Source organism: Triticum aestivum, chromosome 4B, assembly GCF_018294505.1.
Source record: "Triticum aestivum cultivar Chinese Spring chromosome 4B, IWGSC CS RefSeq v2.1, whole genome shotgun sequence".
NCBI lineage: Eukaryota > Viridiplantae > Streptophyta > Magnoliopsida > Poales > Poaceae > Triticum > Triticum aestivum.
This window is the reverse complement of record NC_057804.1, coordinates 528,381,535-528,387,534: the sequence shown is the minus strand read 5'-3', so window position 1 is coordinate 528,387,534 and position 6,000 is coordinate 528,381,535.

The following is a 6,000-nucleotide window of genomic DNA, read 5'->3' as shown; positions in this document are numbered from 1 at the left end:
AAAACATGAGCCCCCTCACGAAGGGGTCCGTCGGGAAGCCTAAACCCCGAAGGAAGTGAGGCACGAACACCACGCTCTCACCATGCTTGGGAGTGGGAATAACCTGCCCTTGGGCAGGTAGCCTGTGCGAAATTTTGCCGGTTAGATACCGGGCGTCTCTCAGCTTTAGCACGTCTTCTTACGTGACGGAGGAAGGCATCCACCGGCCTTGCAGGTCGGAGCCGGACATCCTCGGAGGTCCGAAGCGCCTGAATCTAGAGCTTTGGGTGTTGGAACTCGAGGCGAGGGGCGGATTTGTTTAAGATTGAAAGAAAGGAGCAGGCCTTGGTCTCGTTATAAAGAGGTTGAATACCAAGAGCCCTCCCCGTGACTGTTCGGAACTCACCTTCGATAGAGGAGGCGCGCCAACGGGCACGACTGGGTTACCCACACCCGTATTAATGAGAATCCTGGAATAAGGGGACACGATCTCTGCTTTGACAAGACGTGCCAAAGAAACCGCCTCGCTAAACACGCTGAGGCAGGACAGTAAAAATGATTCCAATAAAGGCTTGGCCGTGGTGTGACGTCACACCGTAGAATACGTCAGTAGATTGAATTTGTGTAAAGATTATTCTCTCTACGGTGGTATGTGGATCTTATTTTGCAGAGCCGGACACTATCCTTGTGTTCAAAATCTTCTATGAAGTATTCGGAGGAGGAAGCCGCCTTGCAATGCCGAAGACAATATGCGCGCCAGACTCGTCGTCATTGAAGCCTGGTTCAGGGGCTACTGAGGGAGTCCTGGATTAGGGGGTGTCCGGATAGCCGAACTATCACCGTTGGCCGGACTCCTGGACTATGAAGATACAAGATTGAAGACTTCGTCCCGTGTCCGGATGGGACTTTCCATGGCGTGGAAGGCAAGCTTGGCAATACGGATATGTAGATCTCCTACCATTGTAACCGACTCTGTGTAACCCTAACCCTCTCCGGTGTCTATATAAACCGGAGGGTTTTAGTCCGTAGGACGAACAACAATCATACCATAGGCTAGCTTCTAGGGTTTAGCCTCTTTGATCTCGTGGTAGATCTACTCTTGTACTACCCATATCATCAATATTAATCAAGCAGGAGTAGGGTTTTACCTCCATCGAGAGGGCCCGAACCTGGGTAAAAAATTGTGTCCCTTGTCTCCTGTAACCATCCGCCTAGACGCACAGTTCGGGACCCCCTACCCGAGATCCACCGGTTTTGACACCGACAGTCATCACGGCGGATCAAGCTCAACATGATGCGGAAGTGGCGCAGTTAAAACAGGATGTAGTGCAGGCTAAGGAAGACCTGGCGGCGGAAGATGTCAGGATGACCGCAGAGCGGGTGGCTCTGGACGCTCAGGCTTAGCGGATTCAGTCGCAGGCTTTCCAACTCACGATGGATCAGAACGCGTCAAACGAGGTCATGAGGAGAAGGTACCAGAAGAGTCAGTCCCGCCTGCCTCCGGTTTATGATCCTCGAAACCTCTTCCGTACACCCGGGGCGGGCCTAGTAACCCGTCGGAGGTAAACCGGGTTATAACGCCCGGGGTTGGGACGCCAGTTCAGCCGTGTACGATGGAACCTCCCCGGATGAATACTGCTCCGCCTCATTATGTACCAACACCATGCTACCTCTTGAGCACTGCGTTGGATTTCCCCGAAGTGGAGAGGATGATGCAGCAAAGTAGCGTAAGTATTTCCCTCAGTTTTTGAGAACCAAGGTATCAATCCAGTAGGACACCACGCACAAGTCCCTCGTACCTACAAAAAACGATAGCAACTCGCAACCAACGCTTAGGGGTTGTCAATCCCTTCAGGTCACTTACGAGAGTGAGATCTGATAGAGATAATATTTTTGGTATTTTTGATAGATAGATGCAAAGTAAAAAGTAAAGGCAAAGTAAAACAAAGCAAGTAAATAAAGTGATAGAGATTGATATGATGAGAATAGACCCGGGGGCCATAGGTTTCACTAGTGGCTTCTCTCAAGAGCATAAGTATTCTACGGTGGGTGAACAAATTACAGTTGAGCAATTGACAGAATTGAGCATAGTTATGAGTATATCTAGGCAATGATCATGTATATAGGCATCACGTCCAAAACAAGTAGATCGAAACGATTCTGCATCTACTACTATTACTCCACTCATCGACCTCTATCCAACATGCATCTAGAGTATTAAGTTAAAAACAGAGTAACTCCTTAAGCAAGATGACATGATGTAGAGGGATAAATTCATGCAATATGATAAAAACCCCATCTTGTTATCCTCGATGGCAACAATACAATACGTGCCTTGCAAATCTTTCTGTCACTGAGTAAGGACACCGCAAGATTGAACCGAAAGCTAAGCACTTCTCCCATTGCAAGAACTACCAATCTAGCTGGCCAAACCAAAAAGGATAATTCGAAGAGACTTGCAAAGATAACTCAATCATACATAAAAGAATTCAGAGAAGAATCAAATATTTTCCATAGATAATACTGGATCATAAACCCACAATTCATTGGTCTCAACAAACACACGGCAAAAAGAAGATTACATCGAATAGATCTCCACAAGAGAGGGGGAGAACATTGTATAGAGATCCAAAAAGAGAGAAGAAGCCATATAGCTACTAGGTATGGACCCGAAGGTCTGAAGTAAACTACTCACACTTCATCGGAGGGGATATGGTGATGATGTAGAAGCCCTCCGTGGTGGATGCACCCTCCGGTGGAGCTCCGGAACAGGCCCCAAGATGGGATCTCGTGGATACAGAAGGTTGCGGCGGTGGAATTAGGTTTTTGGCTCCTGTTCTGATCGTTCGGGGATACGTAGGTATATATAGGAGGAAGGAGTACGTCGGTGGAGCGTCAGGGGGCCCACGATGTAGGGGGCGCACCCAAGGGGGGGGGGGCGCCCTCCACCCTCGTGACCGCCTCTGGCACTGCTTGGAGTAGGGTCCAAGTCTCCTGGATCACGTTCGGTTGGAAAATCACGATCCCAAAGGTTTCATTCCGTTTGGACTTCGTTTGATATTCCGTTTCTTCGAAACACTGAAATAGGCAAAAACAGCAATTCTGGGCTGGGCCTCTGGTTAATAGGTTAGTCCTAAAAGTAATATAAAAGTGGAAAATAAAGCCCAATATAGTCAAAAGCAGTATGTAAATTAGCATGGAGCAATCAAAAATTACAGATATGTTGGAGACGTATCACACCACCGGGTCATTATTCTAACCCTTTGGAGAACATGATTGCTGCGGCGGCACGATTGGCGACTCTCCCGGTGGAGGGCGACTCTCCGACGGCGGTTGAAACTCGCAGGGTCAGAGAGCTTGTTCAGACGGCTTTAGCACAACAGGAGGCATACTCGTATAGCCGAGACAGGATTCATTCGACCCCTCGTCCAAGCCGGAGCCCGAGTTATAGCAGGCACATGGATTCAGTGGCTGTTTCAAGCAATGCCCGACACCGTGACTAGCCATGCGGGCATGACCCGGCGCGGGATGGAGCTCTTAACTTGGTTGATCATGACAGAATACGTCAAGAGGCTGAGCGGGCGGCTCAGCAGGCGGCTGAGCGGGCAGCTTACCAGTCTTTTCCGGTTTATCCGATGACTTCTATTGAGGCAGGCATGACCACTAGGACCGGAGGTGTCCCTTGTCTAGGGCCGGCTCTGCGTAACAAGCGTTTGCCCAAGGATTTCAAGGGGCCCTGAAAGGTGCCTAATTACACGGCCGACTTACAGCCTGGGGCGTGGATTGAAAGCTATGAGATGTCTATGGAGCTACTGGAAGTTAGTGACGCTGCGATGGCCAAGTACTTCACTATGATGTTGGATGGGACGGCTCGCACTTGGTTGAAGGGGCTGCCGCCTAATTCCATCGGTTCATGGGCAGAGTTAAAAGCCCGGTTCATTCAGAACTTCAAAGATACATGCAAGCAGCCCATGTCGATTGTGGATTTGACTAATTTCAAGTAAGAGGAGGGTGAGTCAATGACCCATTGGGTGCGCCGGGTCAAAGCCATAATACATTCGTCTGATAAGATGGATGTCGGCTCTGCAGTCTTAATGTTGGAGAAAAATTGCCGTTTCACGCCTTTGAAGATGAAGCTGGGGAGGCTCAAGCGTGATTGTAATGACATGGGCCAGCTGATGGCGGTTGTAGTCAAATACGACGACTCTGATAGTACCAAGGATCCCGAGTCTGATGATGAAAAGACAGGGAAGGGAAAGAAGAACGGCAATGCCAAGGGTCCTCAGCATAACCCAGCAAATCAAGGAGGTAATAATAAATGTAAGGCTGATGGTAGCTTGGAGTTTGTGGCTAACACCAATGCGCAGGGCAATAATCAATGACGTAAGGGGAGACCACCTCCTCGGTCCGGCGGGTCAAGCCCCACGCTTAAGCAGTTACTGAATGAGCCCTGTCCAAGGCACGATACTCCACAGAAGCCGGGCACTCACCTATGGAAGGACTGTACGATCATGAAAGCGTTCAAGAATTCCAACATGTTCGACGGTAATCATGGGACGGGCGGCGGCTCAGGTGGCAGCAGTTTTCATGGCCCGGGCGGCGGTTCAAATTCCAATTTTCAAAGCTCTCAGGGTAATCAAGGTGGTTATAATCAGCAGTCTGGCCAGGGAGGTCAGTAGCAGCGGCAGGGTGGATATCAGAGTAATCCAAAGTAGCCGAATAGTGGACAATATCATGTGTTTACCACCAGTTTGTGCAAACGGGATCAGAAGCTTCATAAGAGGGTTGTGAACATTGTTGAGCCGGCAGTTCCTCGTTATTTGAGATGGTCGAAGCAGCCTATTCTATGAAGTAGGGAAGATCACCCTCCCCGGGTTGACAATCCGGGTCACTTGACCTTGGTGGTGGCACCTTAGGTTGGTGGATATAAATTCACTAAGGTGCTCATGGATGGAGGCAGTAGCATCAATATCCTCTATTATGAGACTTTTCGTCGCATGGGTTTGACTGATAAAAATCTCAAGACTTCCAACACTGTTTTTCATGGAGTGGTCCCTGGTAAGTCGGCGTACCCAGTGGGTAAGATTGAGCTAGAGGTAGCCTTTGGAGATGAGCATGATTCTAGGGCTGAGAAGTTAACCTTTGAGGTGGTCAAAATCAGGAGCCCGTATCACGCCCTGTTTGGACGGCCGGCTTATGCCAAGTTCATGGCACGACCGTGTTATGTTTATTTGCAGCTCAAGATGCCGGGTCATAAGGGCACCATCACAGTGCATGGGAGTCGTAAGATAACCTTGGAATGTGAGGAAGGCGATGCTGCTTACGCTGAATCTGTTTGTGCAACAGAGGAGTTGAAGTTCTACAAGGACAATGTAGACCCGGCGGACATGACATCTTTGAAGAAGCCAACCACAGAGCATGAGCCGGTAATGAAGTTTAAGTCGGCTGATGATACCAAGCTTGTTGATTTTGTTGCAGGCGACTCATCTAAGCAGTTTAGTATCAGTGCCAATCTGGATCCCAAATAGGAAAGCGCGCTCATCGAGTTCATCCGTGAGAACCGGGACATCTTTGCATGGAAGCCTTTTGACATGCCAGGTTTACCGAGAGAACTCACTGAGCACACTCTCAATATTGATCCAAAATTTAAGCCGGTCAAGCTTTTGTTTGGCGGTTCAATGAAGAGATGCGTAAGGCCATATTTGAGGAAGTGGCCCGGCTCTTGGCGGCCGGGTTCATTATTGAAGTTTTTCATCCAGAGTGGTTGGCTAACCCAGTGCTGGTGCTTAAGAAGAACAACACTTGGCGTATGTGTGTGGATTACACGGATTTAAACAATGCTTGTCCGGCTGATCCCTTCGCTCTCCCTCGTATTGATCAAATCATTGATGCTACGGCGGGTTGTGAGCATTTGAGCTTTTTGGATGCTTATTCTGGTTATCATCAGATCAAGATGGCAGTTAAGGACCAGGAGAAGACGACTTTTATTACTCCATTTGGAGCCTTTTCCTATGTGTCTAT